Source organism: Corylus avellana, chromosome ca11 (genome assembly GCF_901000735.1).
Source record: "Corylus avellana chromosome ca11, CavTom2PMs-1.0".
Classification (NCBI taxonomy): Eukaryota; Viridiplantae; Streptophyta; class Magnoliopsida; order Fagales; family Betulaceae; genus Corylus; species Corylus avellana.
The window spans coordinates 17,142,548-17,155,751 of record NC_081551.1 but is presented as its reverse complement, the minus strand read 5'-3'; the positions used below and the strand labels follow the sequence as shown (position 1 = coordinate 17,155,751).

Sequence of the window (13,204 nt, the reverse complement as noted above, 5' to 3'; positions counted from 1 at the left end):
GTTTCTTTGGTTTAATCAGTTGAAAGTTGAAACAAATCTCTAATTCGGTCTAAAATCTCTGGTTTGCTGCTCGTTTGGTGGTGCGATTTGGTCTGAAATCTCTAGTTTGCTGCAAGTTTGGTGGTGCGAGAGAGAGAAAGAGAGGTGAGAGAGAGATGTGGGAGGAGAGAGGAGAGAGAATTTTTTTTTTCTATTTTAATAATCACAAAGATTGCTAGAGTAGAACCCAATACATTGGATTGTAACTGCTGATGGTTTAAGGAACCATATAGGGAGTCTGCTGTAGGTGGTTTTTTGCGATTTTTTTGACATTTTTCCTAAACGTCGGGAATATAACCTCTTATAGGAAGTATGTTGGAATCTGATGGGAATGCTCTTTGAAAATGAGAAAAAATTAAAAGAGATGAGGGACAAATAGTACTTAAGACAACCAAAAGACGAAAATAACCTTTCTTGATTTAAGCATGACGAACAAACAAAATGGGTAAAATAGTAAAGATAATTGTGTATAGTGAAAGACAAAAATAACCTTGTCTTATATAACTACGATGAACAAAGATGAAGGGCCATATAGTAATTAAAACAACCGAAAGACGGAAATAACCTTGCTTGAGTTAACCATGAAGAACAAAGAAAATGGACTAAAGTGTATTTTCCTTATCAAACAAAAGTTACAATTTTGTTGTGCATTGGCTCTTTTTATGTATAAAGAAATAAATAAAAATAAGAAATGTAACTCCCTCTCAAACTACTACCAATGGTCAATGTTCTCTCAAATTATCTTCTTCTTTATTTATGAGGTATAACGGGGAACGGGGGAGCGGACTAAAAGTACAAAAGCGAACACATAAAAAAGGTTAGGTAACTTAACAATAAGCCTCGAAACAACTTACTCAGTACATGTAAACAGAAAATAAAAAGAAAACGTGTCGAATGAATAACACGACCCTATAAATTCTTGTGACTAAGAAAGCGACTCGCCAGTTAAGGTGGTTAAAAGGTTGCACAAGAATGTGTGACCCTATGAATTCTCCCAAATGATCAATTGTGTTAATGAAGTATTTTTGTTTTAATGTGTGAAACGTCTTTTTCTGTTATTATTTATGGGTACAATTAAGATAGAGTATAAATGAACTTTTATTCAATGTCGTGCAATGTGAAACAATTACATTCATTTCCTCCAATTATCTCTCAAACATATTAGAAGTATTTTTGTCATTTGAAAACATTGACATTTTTTTGGTAGTTTAAGAAGAGTCCCAGTCCAAAGCCCATCGAGCACGCATGCTTGCGCTGCAGAGAGGAATTGATGCTCGAGTGCGCTCGAGCGCACTGAGTGTGCGATCGAGCGCACTTGTCCGATCTGGCAGCGAGTTTTGTTCTAATTCAACTTGTAAACCCTAGTTTTAGGCCTATAAATAGAAAATTCTCATCTTAGTTTAGGGAGGCTGCGAATTTCGAGATTTCAGAGGAGAAAGAAGAGAGTTTTAGGTTTTCCTAACTTTTGGATCTCAACTTTGTGATTCCATATTTGTTAGTACTCAATTTTCCATTATAAATTCAATCAATCGTGTTTTGTCTTTTAATACCATGAAAGGCTAAACCTTCAACTAAGGTTGAAGATGAAGCATCACTTATGATTGGCACTTTGTTCCATGTATGTATTGTTTCCCAATTTAATGGTTTAATTGCCCTATTGTTTTACTTCAACGCAATTGGATTGAATAATTCTTGGATATCTTTTGTGATTTAAGGATATACTTGATGATTTAAGATTATTCAATGCAATTGATTGCTTGGTTTTCTTTGTAAAAAAAATGGATTTTCTCTGTGATTTATTCTCTGGATACAATAGATGTTTTGATAAAAATTGGATATTTTCTTGTGATTTACGGATAGAGTTAATGATTTAATTAATTATTGGATTTCTTTTGTGATTTGGGTTATTAATGGATACATGGGATGTTTTGATTAATTCTTTGAAGCAATAGTAAAACAAACCTAAGATTTACATGTGAGAACTTTGAGAAATATTAAAGATCATGGAACTATGTTGCTATGAATTTGTGAGTATGAATTCTGAAACCCTAGTGCTTCGTCATTAGATTACATTCATTTTAAATTGCTTTTGCCTTTGATTTTTTATTCAAACAATAATCTCTCAAAATTTGGAACTAGGTTAGGGTTCAATTAATTTAGATTTAAATTTGTTATTCAAAAATACAATTCTCTGTGGGTTCAACCTCGCACTTGCAAAATATTATATTGCAAACGATTCGTGCACTTGCGAATATTAAAATTTGTATAACAGCGGCGAACCTCCCCCACCTCTCTTTGGGGTGACCACACTTGGTTGCCTTTTTTCTAAAAAAATAAATATTTAATAAAACCTGATATAATCAGATGTGGTTGTGTGTTTTTTCTAATGTGTTCCAAGTTGACGTGGCGACCTCTAAATGGTGGGCACTAAACAGAGATTTTTTGCACCGACCACATTAAAGATACTCTCTTAATAGAGTAGTATTCTTTTCATTTCATTATTCAAGAAAATAACCTCTTTTTTTTTTTTTCTTTTTTTCTTTCTTTCCGGTCATTCCTATGCAATCTTAACAATTTTCTTTCCAATATTGTCACCCGGAAAGAGTCCAATATATGAAAGTAGAGGGGATCTTCTCCAACCCAAGTGTGATGTTCAACGGCCTGCATATTACCCATACCAAGGTATTAAAGTATTTATTAAATGATTAGATTCGCTTTTTCTTATCAGCATAAATTTTTAGAATAACTAGTAATTTAACATGGTATTCAGACCAACGTTCATGAGTTCAAACGTTAACTCCGTCAAATTCACTTTCAGTTTCTTTTAAAGAGAAAAAGTGTTAAAAGTATTTATTAAATTATTAACATGGCAACTGAAGATATAAATATAAAGACATGAAAAGAACAGGAAAACTTAAATATTAGGGACAAATCCATTGCATAGGAGCTCTTTTCTCTCTGTTCTACTCCGACGCTTCTTCTTTCTTCCTTATTTTTCTGCTCTGCGGCGCTTCCCTTTCCTCTTCAGCTTTGCAGCGCGCTTCCTTCTTTTTTATCTTGTTTTTCTCCCTCCCTTTCCTCTTCAGCTTTGCAGCGCGCTCCCTACTCAAAGACGCTCGCAGATCGGACATGACTGTCTCTATACGCTCTGCTCGACGTCGATCCTCCTCCCCCCTCCTCATTTCTGCGGATAAGGCATCATTCAGCTGATCCAATCGCCTCTCCATCTCCTGCTGTAGCTGGTCCATCCACTGTGTGAGCTGCGCAATCTTTGTTAGCACCTGTTCAGCGATGGATTTGCCCCCAACAAGGAAAAAAATAAATTATAAGGTAAATTGCTTTTTTTTTTTGCCTATCCCCATAATCCTACCTATTATTTTGGCCCGTCTCCCGCCATATATTTCATACCAAACTTTGCCTCCGTTCATGCACCTCCTGGCTTGAAAAGGCGGGCGCGGGATCAGCGGGCTGGTCTAGTCGCTGCCGCTTCCTTTTTATTTCAACTATTTCAATGCCGTACTTTTTTTTATTGTTGAATATTTCGTTGATTTTCTCTTTGATGGCTACTGTCTTCTTTCCAAAATCTAGAAGCGCCCTTGCGTGACAAGGGATATTAAATAACCTCCCACCCACGCTCATACTCCTGTGACTCGTGACCTCGAGGCTGAATCCAGTGATCACATCCTCAGCCTCGGAAGCCACTTCCTTCATTTGCCGGACTACCTCCTCCTCTACTTCATCTTTCCGATTCGCCTCGGAGTTCTTCACGAAGATATTTATCAGTCGGAGCTCCCCTTGAAGTGAGTTGACTTTATCCTCCACTCCATTTAATAAATTTGCGTCTTCTTTGAGTACGCCGGACACGTACTCCCTGAGCAAAGGGGCAAAAATGTCAGCCATATTTGCTTATCTTACCTCTCTTAAATCTTTTACAAACTCACAAACGGGCTTGAGTGTGGTGGCGAGGGTAGAGGGAGAGGAAAAATGGAAGGAATTAAGGATGACAGGAAATAGATCCACCACCACAATCGCTAAAAGTTAGGGATAAGGAAGAGAAAGATGTGAGGAAAGAAAGGGATGATAGCAGAAACAGATCGAGTTGAGAAGGCAGCTGAGTTGCGATCTTGGAAGAATACCTATGGGGACTCGGTAGGAAGCAAGGAAAACATACCCACAGTTTCCATTTCGAATGTGGAAACCAGTTTTAAAGGGAAGACAAACAAAAGTAGGGCTATCTCCACGTTGCTTCCAGTACAAAAATTTTCAATGTTTAAATAATGACTTTTTAAAAAAATTTCATTAAAATGCGACTTTTTACCGGTTTAAAATTTAAATATTACTATTCGCGCCAATAGTAACTTGTGAATGGTAAGTTAATATTTAGAAAAAGTAAAACGTATCAAAATTTAAAAATATTAGCGTTCAAAGTTTGTGTTTAAAACAATCACCTACACCCAAAATCTTCAAAAAAATTTCACTTTCACCCACACACATAAAACCTTTTTTTAAAAAAATAAAATAAAATAAAAAACACAGGTGGCCGCTAGCCGGCAGCCACATCTGGGGGAAGGGGTGGCTCGCAGATGTCCCTGCGCAAGCCACCCCTGTGGAGATTAATTTGAATTTGTTTAATTTTTATTTTTAAAAAGAAAATTAATTTTATTTTTTTTGTTATATATTTATTTATTATTATAAATATTTTATTTGTAAAAATTATTTTTAAAGAGAAGCGACGTTTGAATAGTGAAAACATCACCTTCTAGAAGGTGACATGCAATGTTCACATGTCACCTTCTAAAAGGTGCTGTCTTGCGAAAAATATAGTCATTTAATGACGTTTTCACTTTTCAAACGATATTACCCCAAATTCTAGTCTATGCACATTTTGTCATTTTGAGAAAAAAAAAAAAAAAAAAAAAGTAACTATTTGAACGTCACTAGCTTAATAATGACGTTTTTTGGTCCAAAAATGTCATCATCTTTGAGTCATTAAATTGGAGAATTTTATAGTGTTCCTTTATTTTGTTATGGGCATTTCCATGTTGCTTCAAAAAAAAAAAAAAAATACCCTTAATTACTTTATCAAGGGTATTTTTGTCATTTGGGAACGATGATTCTTTCATTTTTTAAAATTATCATTGAATATGTAGGGTCCATATATATATATATATATATATATTGGAAAATATGGAACTTCCATTGACTAAATTTCACGAGCATAAAACTCTTACATCACCAAGCATATAGCTCTGAAAAATCATAGTCAAAAGCTATGAAGGTTATAAAGTCATAAAAATGATTTCAAGCTTCCGCTAACTCATGTACAATTACATTTAAGGAATAGATCTGTTTCATGCAGACTAGATCTAGGACATGGGTAGCCCAAATACAAAAACAAAATTAAAACAACTAAAAACTAAAAATCCGGCCGTGAGAGTTAAGCCCCCACACCGATCTACTCCATCCTCAACCCGAGAGCAGGACAACAAATCCATCCTCAACCCGAAGGGCAGGACAAACAAAAAACTAAAAAACTAAAAACAAAAACCCCACAAGTAGCAGCGGAGGAGCACAACATCGTAGATATCCCTTCGGAAGACACGCCTTGGTCGAAGAAGACGATCAGATATAAGGTTGAAGAGACTAAATCTGGATCTAGATGTAGATCTGGATCTAGATATAGATCTGGATCTAGATATAGATCTAGATCTACAAACTAAATCTAAAGCAACTTGCCAGAAACGGAAACCGAATGAGCCTATAGAGAAGACCCCGAGCACTGCTACATTGAAAGGGTCTTGAAATTCTTCTTGGTGTTGTCTAGAGGAAAAAAGAGAGGGAGAGAGGAATTCTAAAAAGAAAGTAGTGCCTCTCTCTAGAACCCTTTTTTTTATATGTGGGGTCCACATGACCTTAAATGAGTTTTTAAAATTATGTATACTTTTTTAAAAATTAAATAGAATGGGTAACTTCACTTTACCCCATGAAATGACGCGCGTTTTGCAAACACCCCTCTATTGTTTAAAAACTTTCACTTTAGTGTATCGATCTTTTCATTTTTTTTCAATTACTCCCTTCCGTTAGAAATTTGAGTTAAATTAAACGGCAGAAAGGGTTGGAAGACCTTTATATCCCTGAAATTTTAAAAAATTCCAAATTTTCCCTTATTTATAAATAAAAAAATATATATTATTATCATTATTATATTAACAAAAAAAAAAAAGCACAAAGTGACCCACGGCGGCGGGCCACCTTGGCAACCCGCCGTGGGTCACCAAGCTGACCAGCAATGGTCACTTTTTTTTTAATATATAATAATAATATGACCCGTTGGTCACAAGACGAGTGAGTTAGATCCACCGGTGAACCCACAGATCATGATTTTTTTTAATAAAAAATGAGGGCATTTTAGGAATTTCACACCTCTCAATTAGGATTTAACATAAAATCCTAACAGAAGGGGTATTTGGAATGAAACGAAAGTTTGATACACCAAAGTGAAAGTTTTTAAACATTAGTGAGGTGTTTGCAAAAGGCGCGTCATTTTAGGGGTAAAGTGAAGTTACCCCTAAATAGAATCTGAAGTCTACCAAACTGGCCCATACATAAATATGTGATTAATAGGCTACTATAGAAGGTAATCAGAGATGAAATATGATCAAAACAACATCATAACGAGATTAGAGTACGTAGGAAATTGTCTTCTTTTAAGAAAAAATCCCCATACTCACCTTCTCTCACAAATTTTAAGAGGTCAGGAATGACTAACTGTGACAAAAATATCGTAAAAATGAACTTATAAATTGTATGATGCGTGAGAGAAGGATTCGGATCCTCTCCAGTTCAAAAGAACTGGAGAGTATCCAGTTAACGGCTGAGATCTATTTGAAGAGATCCAAGGCCAAAAATAGGCCACGTCATCAAGAAAAAAAATACGGTAAAAATTAAATTTCAAATTTTAAATCTCCAGTGAGAGAAAATTCACGCAGGTTTATTTTCTATCTCCCCCCATTTTTCCCTCTTCCACCGAAACCTTCCTCCCTCCCCCCTCAAGTTCGGCCTCCGCCACCAGTAATCACTGCCGCCACCGACAGCCAACCGGACTCATCGACACCACCACCTGAGGATGAGAGCGCCGTCCACCGTATACGAACGCCCGGCACCACCCAACGACAGGTTACTTTTCTCTCTTTTTTTTCCTTTTGATTTCCTCTGGTAGTGTGACAGATCTGGGGTAAAATGATGATCTGTGGCTCTCACTTATTGGTGTGTTTTGTTGGCGGGGAAGTCTAGGACCAAAAAAGGAAAGATTTTTCTGGTTGCGATTTGAGAACAGTTTCTATAAATTATTTTCAGAAAACAGTCCAGTATTTTCATGATTCCTAGATTTTTTTTTTTCATTATTTTAAGGTAGGTTCAGATATTTGATCGAGAAAGACAAAAAATAGATGCAGAAAATGGCTTCCTTAGTTTTTGGTCTATGCTGGGTTACATTTACCTTTGCATCTATTGCAATGAATTGCTTATGATCATTACATTTGCCATTTGGACAAGAGTTGCAACAATTTTTTGCACACCATGACAGATTTTCTTCATGGGTCCTTGATGCAATGAAGAGTGTGTTGCGTGCAACACTTGTTGAGAGAAATCAATTGTAGTTTCCTTCTAACTACATCTCTGAAGAAGAAATACTAACTTGGTAGATAGATTCTATCATGGTTGTAAATCAAAGACAAGAAGCTTTCTTAAACAATTTGATTCAAACGATATGTCTATCTCTAGCCCAATATGATTCAAATGAACATTCTCCTCTCTTCTATAATAGTATTCTGAAACTCGAGATGATATATCTTCCGCAGATAATGTTTTAGTTGCTTTTGTATGCTGGACTAGTACTTCCAAATTTTGCCCCATTTTGTTTCTAATCTTGTTCATTAGAACATGATATTGGACTACTCAACCTCTCCAAATTTTACCCCATCTCTTTTGGTTTCACAGCTAGTGTCCCAATTGGTAGCATTTGGTACTCTTGCAGTAAGGGTGACGTAATTTTGTACTAGTAGGGCTATGGCATTCATTGGCACTGCAGCTCTCTAGCAGTGTTCTTACTTTTTGTAGAGATGGTCATCACAAAAATTTATATGATACAAAAGTCATTGTTTTTGAGGTTGTAATTATGGATTGTTATTGCATTTGTGTCTGCATTTTCAAATAGCAAAGATATTTGTGTTTGCATTAATCTCTAACTGTTTGATGTGTAGATCAGGAGCCATGAAGAAATGTTGAGCCTTCCGAGTGTGGTCATACAAGAAAGGACTATTGTTGCTTTTTAATTGTTCAATTATATTTAATTGTACCGTTGTTTATTAGTGAAAGAATCTATTAACTCTATTCAATGTTTTGGATAAATAGAGCTTTCAATTTGTTATGCAATGTTTTGTTGGTTCCCTCATTTGAATTTTTTTTGTTTTGTGGGTGTTTTGCTCTTACCATACCTACGCATGGAGAAAGATGATGGTACAGAGCCCTCTCTCATCATTAAAAAATATATATAAAAACTCTTTTAGTTGGATCTCAGAAGAAAAATAATAAAACTCATTGGTGAATCCAATATCGAATTTTCTAATGGTGAATTTGCAAGATGGATTGATGTGAGATGAAATGAAAAATGAGGTGCAACTCATTTAAAAATTAATGCCAATTTTTATTATGATTCCAAGAAAGGCCAAAAAAACATCATAACTAGTCAATTGAAAACGGCTAGGACTTGGGTCTTCGACTTTTTTTCACTCTTGTTTTTTTTTCCTTCATTATGTCAAGGTTGTTTGTTGCAATGTGAACCATGTTCTAGAATAAGCATGAGTCTTAATTTGTTTGTGGCTTGATATCCAACATACCAAGTTCTAATGCCTTGTTCTTTTGGGCAAGAAATGGTGCAATAAATTTATTAATTCTTTTTCTTCCCTGATAAACAGTAGGCCGTGAATACGTTATCCGTTGGTTGATAAGAAGATTATGGCCATTGGCCAAGGAAAAAATTAAAAAAAGGCAAAGAAGATACAGAGAGCAAAGCAAGCATCTACATAAAAAACCCCAGAATATTACACATCCATTATTAAACAAAGCAAGCATCCCCAATCCAAAACTGGTATAAGCATTAGCATGAATGTTACATATCCATTAATAACCAAAGTGCGAAACAAAAAAAAAAGAAAAAAAAAAAAAGAAGAAGCCAGAACAAGCTAGCTCAATTCCGCCTTCAAAACTTGGCTCTTGACACAAGTACAAAATTTGAATCTTTCACCTTTGATCTCCAATTTAGCATCTACATAAAACACCACACTGCAGGACAAATATAAAAGAGAACTGTAAGATATTTGATCAACGAATTTTTAATGAATAGGATGATACACTAGATTTAAACGATATTATGCAACAACAAAAAAGAATGAAAAATACTTGTTAAAATATAGAACATTGTTCCTTCATAACCCTCACCTCTTGTTATCACATGGTATAAAAATTAAAAATGAACATGGATATATATATGTTAAAAAAGTATTCAACCAACTAAAATTAATACTGAATGGCATTGACATTACTTGTTCGATACTATTGCAAGTCTACAATCATTTGCAGCTCAGTTTACTTGCACAATCAGAGGAAATGCCTTATAAGCCGTAAATTCAAAAAATTTCCTGACTATGACCAAACGCTTCCTATATTGTGACAAACACAGAAGTTTCCTTATAAACAAGAACTAGAACATTCAAGAACCAGAGATTCCCAAAGAACACAAAATAACTAAATCCAAAATGAAGTTTCCTTCTAAACAATAACCAAATTGTGACTAACGTGTATTCAAATCAAACACAGCAAAATCCAGATAAAATCCAGTAACGTAGTATTAGCATTTTACCCCAGATCTGTGGGTCACGTTACTACCAGGAAATCAGAACTCTTTCCTTGTTTTTCAATCGAAAACAACAAGGAAAATCCAGATCTGTGGGTCACACACTACCAGAGGAAATCAAAAGGCAAAAAAGGAGAGAAAAGTTACCTCTGCAGCCGGTGGTGGCGTTGGGTGTTGCCGGCGTTCGTCGAGGTAGCCGGATCTCTTTCGGTGGTGCCAGTTGTATACGGTGGGCGGCGCTCTCATCTTCCGGTGGTGGTGTCGATGAGTCCGGTTGGCTGTCGGTGGCGGCAGTGGTTGCTGATGGCGGAGGGAGGAAGGTTTCGGTGGGAGAGAGAAAAATGGGGGAAGATGAAAATAAACCTTCATGAATCTTTTTTCTCTGGATGTTTAAAATTTAAAATTTAATTTTTACCGTGATTTTTTTCTCGATGACGTGGCCTAATTTTGGCCTTGGATCTCTTCAAATAGATCTCAGCCGCGAACTGGATACTCTCCAGTTCTTTTGAACTGGAGAGGATCCGGATCCGTGAGAGAAAGGGTAGGGATGTCATATATATATATATATATATTAAATTGTAAATAACCGTTATCAATCGTTCAATTGCAACGGTTGCATCGATTGTTTAATGGTTCTCATCCAACGTTTGGTACAACCTAAAATCCACTAAAGTCCAAAAATATTCTACTTCTCTCAACTAGCTCCAATTCCAAACATCCTAGATTAGAATTATAGAACTCACATCATTTTACTCCATTAAATGATGATTTATCTTCTCCTTACCAGAAAGTTACAGAAACACTCTTATAAAAGAACACTCAACTATTTTGAATTCGAACCCTTTAAAAAAAAAAAAAAAAACCCTATTTTACCTTCCTTGTTTAAAAAAGGTTAGATGCACTATTTTATAGAAGAGTAAAAGAGAAAATTAAAGACACAAAAAACTTTTTGATTAAATAATAAAAACAATAATAAATATATTATAAATCTCTGAGTGAACACGCTAAAACTAAAAACTCCTTAAACTTTTTTTTTTCGACTTTTTTCTCCCTCAGGTAATCAAAAAGGCAAACCGTTACAAAGGTTTAATGCCAGTCAGTCCCAAACTAAATGCACCGTTTTACTACGTCATCATATTAATTTTTTATTAATTTAATTTAAAAATTAAATCTAAAAATAAAAAAATAAAAATTGAAGGGGTGGCTTTGCTGTGGCCACAAGCCACCCCACAGGGATTGGGGGTGGCCGAAAAGCAACTCCAAACCCCTATGGGGTGGCTTGCGGCCACCCCCTAAGGGGTTAGAGGTGGCTGGGGGTGGCCGAAAAGCTACCCCTAACCACTATGGGGTGGCTTGCGGCCACCCTCGGGGGTTAGGGGTGGTTTTTCGGCCACCCCTAATCCCCTTGGGGTCCCAAGCCCTATGGGGTGGCTTGCGGCCACCCCCAGGGGGTTAGGGATGGCTTTCTAGCTAGGGCTGTTAAGTGAGCGAAGTGTCTCGCGAGCAAGCTCAGACTCGGCTCGCATAAGCTCGGCTCGTGCTCTACTTGAATATTAAATGAAGCGTTTCGTGAACACGAATCCTAACTCGAATATTAAATGAAGCTAGCTCGGTTCGACTCGACTAAGTTCGTGAGCAGCTCGTATAAGGCTCGAATTGGTAGTTATTCACATAATTCCTCATATTAATATTAAAAATTGATGATTTTTTTTTTCTAATAGCATCATTTTATTATAAAATGATGCATATCCTTTCTCTTTGAAACGAAGTGCCTTGTTGTTTTGACTCGAGCTCCATACTTTGTTAGCCAGACTAAGCAAATGCTCATATGCAAGCTAGCTTTTTGAGCCGTTTAAGAGTACTTGAAGTTTAAATTTATAATAAAAAAATATATTAATAAATTGAATTAAATATAAGAGCCAGCTCGTGAACTGGCTCGGCTCGGCTCAATTTATTATGAGCTAGAGCTTGAGCTCGATTTTTTGGCTCGTCCTTAAGCTCGACCTCGAGTAAAATTTAAACAAGCCGAGCCCAAACAAGGAAAGCTCGCTCAAGCTCGGCTCGTTTACATCCCTATTTCTAGCTAGCCAACCCTTATATATATATATATGAATTTTTAAATTAAATTAATAAAAAAATTAATATGCTGACGTGGCAAAACGATGCATTTAGTTTGGAACTGACAGGCGTTAAACCTTTGTAATGGTTTGGGTTAATTTGCCTTTTCAATTAACTGAGTGAGTAAAAAGTCAAAAAATAAAAAGTTTATAAAGTTTTCAATTTTAGCTCGTTGACTCATGGATTTATAATATATTTACCTTAAAAACAATAATAATAGAGATAAGTGTATTACAACTTTAAAAAAGCTACTCTTAATCTTTTTGACTAAACTTTTTATCTTTTTAATTTTACTAAATCAAGCAAACTTCTTTTATCGATTCTACTGGCACTTTCTTTGCTTTAAATCGTTCATCAAGCTTATTGTATAAGTTATTTTATCCTTTCCTCTAAAATTACACTCCCGTTGAGAAACAATAATTTTAAGATCTCAATGAAGCAAAAAATAGCATAATAAAAAATAATATAATAATACAAAACATTAAGATTTAAGTGGTTCGGCTTACTAAAGCTTATATTCATTTACAAAGACAATTAATAATAAATTCACCAACAAAAGATAGATAGAGTCAAGAATAATACAGAGAAAGCCACTCTAGCTCAAAAATCTTAATACACTAAACTCTCACTTGCAAAACACAAGAGATAATTAAATAAAAAAAGAAATCTTCTTTTAATTTTCTAACCCTTTCGGCACTCCAAAGAATTAAATACAAAAAAGTAATATTATTAAAATTTTCTAAGCCTTTCGGCACTCCAATGAGAGAAAACTAATGTATCTCTCTCTTCTCTCAAAGTTGCTCTTTCTTATTTTTTATATTTACAGAATACCTATTGTATATTCATGGGGGACTCGGGATGGTGGGTGGGAAAAGGGAAGAAGGTATAGGAACTAGGAAGCAAGGGAAAGATACCCACAGTTTCCAAAGCAATATTATTAAAATTTTCTAAGCCTTTCGGCACTCCAATGAGAGAAAACTAATGTATCTCTCTCTTCTCTCAAAGTTGCTCTTTCTTATTTTTTATATTTACAGAATACCTATTGTATATTCATGGGGGACTCGGGATGGTGGGTGGGAAAAGGGAAGAAGGTATAGGAACTAGGAAGCAAGGGAAAGATACCCACAGTTTCCA

The 13,204-nt window shown here is 35.6% G+C and overlaps 1 long non-coding RNA gene across 1 annotated transcript; it reads right to left on the bottom strand.

Moving 5' to 3' along the window:
* Nucleotides 1-9,101: 9,101 nt before the first annotated feature.
* LOC132166596 (uncharacterized) lies at nt 9,102-10,467 on the bottom strand. Its single transcript, XR_009438580.1, has 2 exons — nt 10,100-10,467; nt 9,102-9,381 (listed from the first exon to the last, which is right to left on the bottom strand). It is a non-coding gene; the product is annotated as an uncharacterized LOC132166596 (long non-coding RNA).
* Between the last annotated feature and the right edge of the window lie 2,737 nt (nt 10,468-13,204).